Here is an 11,433-nt window from a genome sequence, read left to right on the forward strand (position 1 = left end):
TTGGCAACCTTACTTAGGTACCATGGATACATTGTAACAGCAGTTCACTATTTTAGGCTCAGGCTATGTCTAGACTACCGTGGGATCGACGCTCTGGCGGTCAATGCACCGGGGGTTGATTTAGTGGGTCAAGTGAAGACCCGTTAATCGATGGCAGAGCGCTCTCCCAGTACTTCACCAGGAATGAGAGGAGTAAAGTAAGTCAACCAGAGAGTGTCTCCTGTCAACCCAGCATGGTGTAGACACCACAGTAAATTGACTTAACCTACATAGACTCCAGCTACATTATTCATGTAGCTGGAGTTGCGTAACTTAGGTCAATTTACCACAGTAGTGTAGACATAGACTCATAGTTCTCTGTTCCCAGCCAATGGGAGCTGCAGAAAGCAGCACGGGCTGCAGGGACATGCTGGCTGCCACTTCCCGCAACTCCCATTGGCTGGGAACAGCAAACTGCAGCCACTGGGATCTGCAGGGGGGCCGTGCCTGCGGACAGTCAACGTAAACAAAACATATGGCGGCCTGCCAGTGGCTTACCCTGATGGGCTGTGTGCCAAAGGTTGCTGACCCCATGCTAAGGTTTCAGAAAGGCCTCCTGTTAGCTGCTTTCAGCAAAAAGGATAACGATTGGTATTCCAGCCGCATGCAGTGGTCTCAGCATGTTACTGGATAAACAAAATGTCCTCCTTTCATCAGCATTGGGGAGAGTGCTGCCATAACTTACAACAAGCCAGAATAGGGAGTGTGAAAAGCTACTTTGCCCCCAATGCCAACTTTCAGTTTGTCTTCTGTGCAGTGCTCCTTTAAAAGTAGAGGGGTCTCCCAACCGGCTGCAGGGGCAACCACAGCCCAGCTGCTATTTTCTGTTTAAGTTCAGATACAGAATGTTACAGAACAGTTTGGTGTCTCTTTCCTGGAGTCTTTGGGTGTGCTTCTTCATTTGCTTACATCATGTTCAACAGTTGGATTCCCTGAGTCACAATGTGGTATCTGGGGCCCTTCACATTTATTCTCTCTCTTGGTTGTTGTCCTAAACCTGAACTAAAAGTCAGTCATTGACGCTGAAAACACATTTTGCTCTTTGTTTATGGGGAAACCACAACAATATGAAAAACTCATGTTTGACTTTTCCTTCTGAGTCATTGACCTTCTGTTAAGGTAGCACTTGGTCAGCCTTTACTCTCTGTGACTAGAAAACTGCCAAAGCTACCAGAAAATGCATATTGGTGCTGTGTCTTTAACACACTGCCCTGCAAATCTTGAAGCAAAGAGCACTGAAGGAATAGTTTATTGGCACTACTGGGTATTGAGGCACTAGGATGGATTCTGCAGAGCCTTGTGCCTTGCGTAGTGGCCATTTACACTCGTGCCAAGTGAATGTAAAATGCTACTGATTAGAATTCTCCACTCACGCTGGTGCTTTGTATCCACTCACACTGACTGGTTCAGGGCCATTACAACAGCCTGTACTGCTCTGGCCAACAGCACATAAGTGGCACGTAAATGGGCTACAGCCAGTGTTACAGCCTGAGGCTGTAATAATTGCTGCTGAGTGGCTGCAAGGCTGACTGCTCTCCAGCTCTGGGCGCGGCAAAAGTCGGTGTCACACTTCCCACCCCCACACGTGTCTTCTGTGACAAACTTATTTACAGGGCGCACACCAAGGTTATTTGACTTGCCATGGTCAAATTGGATCAGTATTTAACTGGGAATACAACCCAGAAGTCCTGACCCCACATCCCCTGCTCTAACATGTAGGCACGATTCCACTTTAAATTGTTATTATTTCCACATATAATGTAATATTCTATATATATTTCCTGATTTAAGGCTTGATCCTAGTCTTATTGAAACCAATAGTTTTTCTAATGACTTCAGTGGAAGCAGAATCCAACCCTTAGATTTAGGTTATTGTAAAATACAGAGGGCCTGATTCTCATTTATGCTCAAGCCCATCTACATCACCTGAGCAGCATAAGGCTCATAGGCCTTAAGGTGTGTATAACTGTAACTTACTCCCTTACCAGCCTCCCCCGGCCTTTACATGTCCAGAGGATTGTAAATGAGCCTTGATCAGACACAAAGCATGTATGTAGGTTTGGAAGCATTAGATATTTGTTGGTAAGTGTCGATAAACATCAATTTCACCATACACACACGAAAAAATATTTCTAGTGATAATAACAGAAATATACAGCTAGGCAAAGTAAAAAAAATGCTGTCTGAGAATTTAGTTTGACTTAAGAATATGTAGTTTATATATATTGACCTGTGATGCCACTTTGGTTTTAACAGTTATAAAAAACTTTAACTCTTTGACTCTCAACATCTGTCATTAAATGGTTATCGTCTGACCCCTCCCATAGTTTCTTGCAACTGTGAAAATTTAAATCTATAAAATAAAAATGCTTATACTATATTATCCATCAAAATTATAGAAAAAAACCTGAATTCTGCCAAGCCCACATACAAGAATAGAACAACTGTCAAATTGTCCTCATGAAAAACAAAAGATACTATAAAAAATGCTGAAGCAAGCTACACAGCCAAAGTTTTAATAACTATTGAACCAAATGAATTAGAAATTCCAAGCACTTTTACAAGAAGGAAATTGTTCTTCCTTTATTAAACATACATTATACTTGCAGGTGTCAGAAGGGACTTCCTATCACAGATTTCGAATTCAATGTTTGATCTTTCCACTCAGATTTAAGCTGACACACTGGCATCTTCTTGTCTTTTCAGTTAATAAATGTGTCTCTTGTTCTTCTCCTTAAAGGAAAGGTCATTGTTCTTCACTTAGGTAAAGTCATTAAGAAATTAAAAGCTCATCCTTTCAGTTTCTATAACTGGAATGTCACTAAAGGAATGTCTCTTGTTTTCACTGGAGCTGCAGAAAATATTAATGCAGGCAATCAGAGACAATAGAGATGAAAAAGACTTATTAGGCCATCTAATCCATCTCCCTACCACTCCCTATTCCCTACAGTATATTTTCTAGCGGTTTCTACAGGCCAGTTTTAAATGACTCAAACAGTAGGGTTCCCACCACTTCCCTTAGGAAATTATTCTGCAGTGCAAGATTTTAGTGTTAGGAAATTCTCTGGTTAATTTAATCTCATTACTCCTAGTTCTAAACTCTTATACCCCTGTAAGTAAATTTCCTCCCACCAAGGTGATCACTGATTCCCCATGTATTGTGCGATTCTATCAATATGGTAAAAAGTTATTTCCCTGGGTCAGCTCCTTCTTGCCTCCCTAGCTGATCTACACATGGCAAGCCATTATTTAGCCTAGTGGACACCACTGTTTAGTTCTCAGGGTAAATGACAATGTTGCTTATTGGATATATCAGTGAAAATAATGAAATTTAAGGGACTTAGTTTAAGCTTAACAGTGTTTCTCTTTCAGATGCCAATTGGAGCCCTTAAGTGAGATTAAATTTGTCATGGGGGGAATAAAAATTTCTGATTGTTTTATTTTTTGTTTGTTTGTTGTTGTTTTTTAAACAGAGATTTTTGTAGAAAATGTGTCATCTTGTATTAAACTCTATAGTTGCTTTTTCAGCTCAGATTTGTATCTGGAACACTTCTGGGCTAAGATTTAATATGAAAGTTTTGACACAAGATTCAAGGGTCTATCATTATCTACAGATAACTACAAAGAGGATAGCCTGATGCCATTCTAACTGATTTGTTTGCACCCCTCCCTCCTTAGGGATCACTACAGTATTTCCCTTCCCCAATACTTTGGGCCAAAATTTGAGCTGAAGTGTAATTTAAACTCAGCTAGAATGCCTTACACTCTGCCTTATGACTATTTAACTGGTTTAGGATGTTCACTTTTTATGTAGGGCGGGGCACTATTTTAGTAATTTACCCACTCCTCAGAATAGCCCTAAGTGTATGTGAAACAAAAACAAGTGTCAAGCTCCTGGGAAAGAGAAGGGTTGAACATATCAAGGGATGATTCTCTTTAGCTCAATGAATAGCATCAACATGTACAATAGTTGAATTTTCTTTCATTTCAGTAATGTGATATTCCACTGCCGACAGTCTTGTAGTCAGCAATCCAATCCAATAAACCGGTGATATGAACATAAAAATGAGCTAGAGTCAAATAACCATAAAATGAGAGAGAGCTACAAAAGGCCCTGATAAAGCATTTTACAGAGCTTTAATGGAGAATACATTAGGAAGAAATAAAAAAGCCATGAATTCTGCCTCCGTCACAGGTATTTTCCCCATTGTTGTTTCCCCATTGTTTCTATTTAGTCCCTTCCCCTGACAATGCGAGCTTATTCCCTAGAGAGTACGGTGCTTTTTCCATCTTCTCAATAGTAAACAAGATCCATTGGACTATGCTATAGGCTTCCAGGGAAGTGATGGAAGCCCCACTGTGACACAAGTGTTTTGAGTGATTCAAGCAATGGGGCTGCCAACATTCCTTGGAGGGCAATGTCAGAGTAGAAGAGTTCTAAAAAAAAAAAGGCATGAGAGCCAGGCTAAATATTCCATCTTTAAATGTGATCACAGTGGCCCGAGTTATACCTCTTTGCACTAGCCGAAGCAATTCCCATTCCTCTGTGGAATTTACTCCCTTCAGCCACATGTGATCTGTTCACCATCAGGAGAATGTGGGGCAGCCCAAAACAATATGGCTATATTTGCAAACATGCATGCTAACCTGTGCACATGCTTCTTACACATTCTCATTTTGGACACACAGATTCCAGTGCATTTATATAAACTCCGATTTGCATGCTCAGATACCTCTATTCATATGCAAGTCAGGATTTGTACACAAAACAAAGTCTGTGCAGGCCAAGAAAATGTATATATACAGATCTTAAAAGTGAGCTCTGTTTTTTTAGCCATTATTGGAATCTACTTCTTCCCTCTTTGGTCCGAAGTTCCACATTTGATGCTTGCTGTGAGTTTACTGTTCTATACTGTGATGATGAATATCATCATGATAGCACATTGCCAGGGGAATGAAGCTTTTCCAGTGAAATTCTTTAGACAGACTGCAAAAAAACATGTAATACTACTGCCAATGACTAATGGGCTCAGATCCATGTCAAGTCTCGCTACAACACCAAAAATATGGGTCTCTCTGGCAATACGACACACAAACACATGGCCATCCTGAAAGGATGAAAATGAATCTTCAAAAAGCTAAGCACACAAATGAGTAGAAAAGCTGCCTTAGAAAATTCAGTTTGAAAGCGCTGCACTAGAATTGCATTACCTTGTCTGATACATGCTTTATTACAGGGTCAAATAGTTAGCTGGTATAAATTAGTATTGTTCCATTGCTGCCGATTTACATCAGCAAAGGATCTGTCCCACAGTGCTGTGCTTTTATTTCTAGCACAAACTGGAGTTGGAACACATCAAATTAGGAAATGTGGCAAAAAGTCTTATTTCATACAGTCATAGAATCATTGGATTGGAAGGGACCTCGAGAGATCATCTAGTCCAGTCCCCTGCACTTATGGCAGGACTAAGTATTATCTAGACCAGGGGTCAGCAACCTGCGGCTCTGTATGTGTTCTTTGGCTGCCCCCTTGTGGGAAGCCATTCTTTGATGGGGTGCAAGGTGGAGGCTCTGGCCGGGAGGCGCTTACCTGCCCTGCCTGCCTGCCCTGGCCCCACGCTGCTCCCAGAAGCAGCTGGCTGCTGGCATGTCTCTGTGCACCGCTTGGGAATGGGGTGCAGCGGGTCTCCATGCACAGCTCATGCCCGCAGCTCCCACTGGCCAGTTCCCAGCCAATGGGAGCTGTGAGGACGGTGTTGGGGGTGGGGGCATTGCGCGGAGCCGCTTCCCCCCTTGCCAGTGGTGCATAGAGACATGCCAGCAGTCAGCCGATTCCGGGAGAGGCATGGGGCGTGGGCAGGCAGGTAGCCTGCTGAGCCCTGCTGCGCCACCAGCTGGGAGCCACATGTGGTAAGTGCCTCCTGGCCAGAGCCTGCACCTCGCACCTCCTCCCGCACCCCAACCCCCTTCCCCAGGTCAGAACTCACTCCTGCACCCAAACTCCCTCCCAGACCCTGCACCCCCTCTTACACCCTAATCCCCTGCTTTGTAATCAAGGCAGACTGGCACCCCACAGAAGAGATGGGAGGTTTGCCTGCAGGGGATTTGGAGTCTGATACAAAGCCAGGGTGAGGTTCTCATAAGCACATAATCCACCGCAGCACGGGTGTTGTTATTGTGTCGTCTCAGGTACGCAATGCTTCTGGCACCCCATGATTCAAAAGGGCAGAGACCACTCAGCCCCCAGGGAGCACACATATTGTACAGTGACATCGCATTACTGTGACCCCCTGCCAGGATACTGGTCTTAATCAGAGCTTCACCTGAGGGTCTGTCACATCACTGCAGGCCCTGTAGCAAATGCATTTTAACAAACCCAAATCTGAATGCAAGTATTTGCAGGAGAGATGGGTCCAAACTTATTTGTATGTCAGTAACATCAGTAGGCACCAACTGAGATCAGATCCCCATTGTGCTAGGTGCTGTACAAATGCAGGGGGTGTCCCTACATTGCAATCAGAAGCGTGATTGCTGCTCTGCTAGCTTTAATCTAGTTACCCTAGCTAAAGATATCAGTGAAGATGCAGCGGCATGGACCCAGCATGGTCTAACACTGTGGCTACATACCCAGGCTGTGGGCAGTCTGGTACAGTCCTCACTGAAGCACCTAGATTCTAGTTGCATTAAAAGTAATGGTGAGTAGTAATAACTTTAATATGTTCAATTATTATTAGTTGATAAATTCTAACTCTATCAGTAGCTTTGCGTGTGATGCGGCTCTCGAAATATTTTGGTCAAAGACAAAAACAAAAAAATGGCTCCTCTTCTTTGAAAGGTTGCCGACCCCAATCTAGACCATCCTGGACAGGTGTTTGTCCAACCTGCTCTTAAAAAATCTCCAATCATGGAGATACAACAACCTCTCTAGGCAATTTATTCCGGACCTTAACCATCCTGACAGGAAGTTTTTCCTTATGTCCAACCAAAACCACCCTTGCTGCAATTTAAGCCCATTGCTTCCTGTCCTATCCTCAGAGGTTAAGAAGAACAATTCTTCTCCCTCCTCCTTGTAACAACCTTTTATGTACATGAAAACTGTTATCATGTCCCCTCTCAGTCTTCTCTTTTCCAGACTAACCCAAACCAATTTTTTCAATCTTCCCTCATAGGTCATGTTTTCTAGACCTTTAATCATTTTTGTTGCTTTTCTTCTCTGGACTTTCTCCAATTTGTCCACATCTTTCCTGAAATGTGGCCCCCAGAACTGGACACAATACTCCAGTTGAGGCCTAATCAGCATGGAATAGAGCGGAAGAATTACTTCTCATGTCTTCCTTACAATACGCCGGCTAATACGTCCCAGAATGATGTTTGCTTTTTTTGCAATCCCTCCCAGCTTGGTATCGTCCACAAACTTTATAAGTGTACTCTCTATGCTATTATCTAAATCATTGATGAAGATATTGAACAGAACCAGACCCAGAACTGATCCCTGTGGGACCCCACTCATTATGCTCTTCCAGCATGACTGTGAACGATGGATTACGACTCTCTCAAAATGATTTTCCAACCAGTTATGCACCCACCTTATAGTAGCTCCACCTAGGTTGTATTTCCCTAGTTTGTTTAGGAGAAAGTCATGCGAGACAGTATCAAAAGCCCTACTAAAGTCAAGATATACCACATCTACCACTTCCCCCCTATCCACAAGGCTCAAAGAAAGCTATCAGGTTGGTCTGACATGATTTGTTCTTGACAAATCCATGCTGACTGCTACTCATCACCTTATTATCTTCTAGGTGTTTGAAAATTGATTGCTTAATTATTTGCTCCATTATCTTTCCGGGTACAGAAGTTAAGCGGACTGGTCTGTAATTCCCCAGGTTGTCCTCATTTCCCTTTTTATAGACAGGCACTATATTTGCCCTTTTCCAGACTTCTGGAATCTCTCCCATCTTCCATGACTTTTCAAAGGTAATTGCTAGTGGCTCAGATATCTCCTCAGTCAGTTCCTTGAGTATTCTACAATGCATTTAATCAGGCCCTGGTGACTTGAAGACATCTAACTTGTCTAGATTTGGTTTACTTTGGATTAAATGCAGACTGACATCTGAAGTTAGAGATGAGTTAACATTTTATGTTATGCTCTCATGCAAATAAAGAAAATAACCACCACCATTATATTTCCATGATTATGACAGCACTATCCATGACAATAGGATATACTATAGAAGCTGATATGACAATTATATGATCAGCGGATACCTGCATAGGCTGAAGCTACATTGTGATCCATCTTTCCCCAAAAATTTCTATCCGTCCAATCTCCCTCTTTGTTCTAAAGCACAATCATTAGGGTTTGGGGTTTATCATGGCCAGGATTCTATAACAAAAAGTCCCACAACTCTTAGGGAGTTGCATTTGTCACCATTAGCCAACCCACTGGGCTCTGTTTTCCTAACCTGATGGCTTTCAGGAAAACTCTATGTTACAGTGATTGCAGAGCCACCAGCAAAAATAAAATAAAATAAAATAGCAAATTAAAACTGAAAAGAAATAGCAACAGAGTGCAGAAAAAAACTATTTTCTCCAATCTCTGTAGGTCCCTCCAATTTCATCCCCGCAGATCAGAGTAAAAGAATAAAATAAAAACAATGTTATATCCATTTCTTCTAGGTACTAGTCTGTTGCAAGCCTGTCTAAATCACAAGTAAACTAAAAAAAGCATGCCTTTCTCAGGCTGTCAGAGGTAATAAACCTGAAAGCAGGTCTTTATCTTAATGTGAAGCCTACTGTTGCATTTAACTTTAAATCAGCACAGGACTTGCAGTTAAAATAAAAATTTGGTTCATGTTTATTGGTCCTGCAAAGCCCTAGAGAATATAAAATTGAAAAATTGGACATCCAGCCGTGGCAAAGTGCAGGGAAGAACTTAGTATTGTTTTACTTATTCAGTACTTTTGGGGAAGTATTATGGGCCTGATTCTAAGCTTATGTGGGGTAAATCCCATGAAAGTCAATGGATGGAAGCTTGCACACATAAAGACACTTTTATACAGTAGTAAAACATACCATCAATTGTATGATCATTCACGCAATCAGCCTTGTGATCAGCCTCAGTCAGCCTTGTGATCATGCTCCCCTGGTGTGATTAACAAGGGGGTCGGGCTGACCTAGGAGGGAAGGCCTTAAAAGCCAAAGGCTATGCAACCAAAGGGAGCTACTGAACAGGGGAGTTTGAGAGAGGGAGTTTTTGTAGGAGGAAGGTGTAATATAATCATTATCATTAGGAAGGGCTGCATAGCCAGTGCCAATGCTGCTCCTGTCTCCTCCACCTGCACCTGTATCCAGACAGAGAACCTAACCATGGATGCCTCTACCCAGATCCTGGTGTGGATTTGCAGAGACTGTGGCCTGCACTTCCCACTCCCAGAAAGCCAGGCTGGGAGAGGTGTGAGAGGTGCTGGTGGAATCTCTCAGGAAGCAGGTGGGAGAGGTCCAGGAGGAGGTGGCTAGGCTGAGGAGCGTTCGTGCACATGAGGAATTCATTGATAGTATTCATATGGAGACTTCCAAGGCTGAGGACGCTATCCAGCTAGAGAGGATTGCTGTCATGCCACCGGGAGAGGAGGATATGGCTCTAGTACAGGGAGGACACTGTCTGCTGGTTACTCCTGGCAGCAGGCAGTGTTCCAACCCTACTCCCAACCGCCCCACGATGGTGATGGCGAACTGTTATGCTGCCCTGGCAACGAGAGATGAGGAATCACCCCCAAAGGTGGAAGAGGAGAACCATGTACCCCCAAGGCTGGGAGGATCACAGCCACCACTCCCAGGGGGAAACGTAGGGTAGTGGTGGTTGGAGACTCTCTTCTGAGGGGATGGAGGCACCCATCCGTCACCTTGACATGGCATCCCAGGAGGTATGCTACCGGCCAGGGGCCCATATCTGAGACATTATGGAGGGATTGTTGAGGATCATCCAGCCCTCTGACTACTACCCCATGCTACTCATCCATGTGGGCATTAACGATACTGCAAGGTTTGACCCTCAGCAGATCAGAAGTGACTACAGGGCTCTGGGAGTAAGGATGAAGGAGTTTGGAAAACAGGTGGTGTTCTCTTCGATCCTTCCTGTCAAGGGTAGGGGCCCAGGCAGAAACAGATGCATCCTGGAGGTGAATGCCTGGCTGCGAAGATGGTGTCACCAGGAGGGCTTCGGCTTCCTTGACCATGGGATGCTGTTCCAGGAAGAAGGGCTGCTAAGCAGAGATGGGGTCCACCTACTGAGGAAGGGGAAGAACATATTTGGCTACAGACTGGCTAACCTAGTGAAGAGTGCTTTAAACTAGGTTCAAAGGGGGCAGGTGACTAAACCCCACAGGTAAGTCAAATACATGGAGACCTGGGAGAAGGGTCGGAAGCTGGGGGGAGCATGGGCTGTTATAGCAGAAATAAGGGAGAGACAAGACAGAACTGGGAGGGGGGGAATCAAATCAGTATTTTAGATGTCTGTATGCTAATGCAAGTACGGGGAATAAGCACGAAGAACTCGAAATGCTAGGAAATAAACACAACTGTGACATAGTTAACATCACAGGGACTTGGTGGGATAATACGCATGACTGGAATATTGGTATAGAAGGATACAGCTGGCTCAGGAAGGACAGGCAGGGGAAAAGGGGAGAAGGTGTTGCCTTATATATTAAAAATATATATACACTTGGACTGAGGTTGAGATAGAAATAAGAGATAGAAAGTCTCTGGGTAGGATAAAAGGGGTAAAAAACAAGGGTGATGTCATAGTAGGGGTCTACTACACACTACCAAGGCAGGAAGAGGAGGTGGATGAGGCTTTTTTTAAACAACTAACAAAATCATCCAAAGCTCAGGACTTGGTGGTGATGGGGGACTTCAACTACCCAGACATCAGCTGGGAAAATAACACAGCAGGGCACAGATTATCCAACAAGTTCTTGGAATGTATCGGAGACAATTTTTTATTTCAGAAGGTGGAGAAAGTACTAGAGAGGAGGCTGTTCTAGATTTGATTTTGACAAATAGGGAGGAACCAGTTGAGAATTGGAAAGTGGAAGGCAACTTGGGTGAAAGTGATCATGAAATGGTACAGTTCATGATTCTAAGGAATGGTAGGAGGGAGAACAACACAATAAAGACAATGGATTTCAAGAAGGCAGACTTAGCAAACTCGAGGAGTTGGTAGGTAAAATCCCATGGGAAGCAAGTCTAGGGGGAAAAACAATTGAAGACAGTTGGCAGTTTTTCAAAGAGACATTATTAAGGGCACAAGAGCAAACTATCCCACTGTGTAGGAAAGACAGGAAGTATGGCAAGAGACCACCCTGGCTTAACCAGGAGATCTTCAATTATCTA

This window comes from Natator depressus, chromosome 2 (assembly GCF_965152275.1).
Source record: "Natator depressus isolate rNatDep1 chromosome 2, rNatDep2.hap1, whole genome shotgun sequence".
In the NCBI taxonomy this organism is placed as follows: Eukaryota; Metazoa; Chordata; order Testudines; family Cheloniidae; genus Natator; species Natator depressus.